Below are 732 nucleotides of genomic sequence, written 5' to 3' on the forward strand. Positions count from 1 at the left end.
GGGCCTGGTTCTAGGAATAGAACTCTCGGCATTCTATCCAGTTTGCCCATAATGTGATTAGGATGGGGATAATTGTATTAACATAATACTCTTAGTCCTAGCAAGCGGGTTCTGCTTACACTTGGGCCATACTAATCATGTTATGCCATCCCCTTTTGGGGTAGGGTAGGGATGCGGACATTTGGGAGTCCTTTCTCACTTGTGCCTTTGGCAGAAAATTTAACTTCGCGAAGGGCCAATGATATCTTTTCAAGAATTTTTGTGTGTGTGTGTGTGTGTGTGTGTGTAAAAACTCAAAATTTATGAACTGTGAAATAAATGATTGAGTACACCCTGGGCCCATGATGGAAAAACTACGGCACAGTTGATGACCATTGGCACGTCACTCCCGAATTTCCTAGGTACTGCCACAAGTAGTGAAAGTACTATAAAAGATACAAAGGAACACCCTGTTCCAAGTAAAGCAGCAGAGCCAGAAAACCAAATAGAGTGCATAAATACAAAAGAAACAAACAAAAATAAATTGGTAAACTCCAATATCGTAACAATGGAACCATATATGATGAACAATAATTCTGAATTAGAGACAAATAATCCTCTCAGCAATACAGAAAAATATAAAAAATCATAATAGACAAGCAACATACATAAAACAAGGACCAAAAAGAAACAAAAATTACCGACTTAATCCCACATTGGTACATTTTGATGACCTCTTTGGACCAGATAATT

This window comes from Macrobrachium nipponense, chromosome 6 (assembly GCF_015104395.2).
Source record: "Macrobrachium nipponense isolate FS-2020 chromosome 6, ASM1510439v2, whole genome shotgun sequence".
In the NCBI taxonomy this organism is placed as follows: Eukaryota; Metazoa; Arthropoda; class Malacostraca; order Decapoda; family Palaemonidae; genus Macrobrachium; species Macrobrachium nipponense.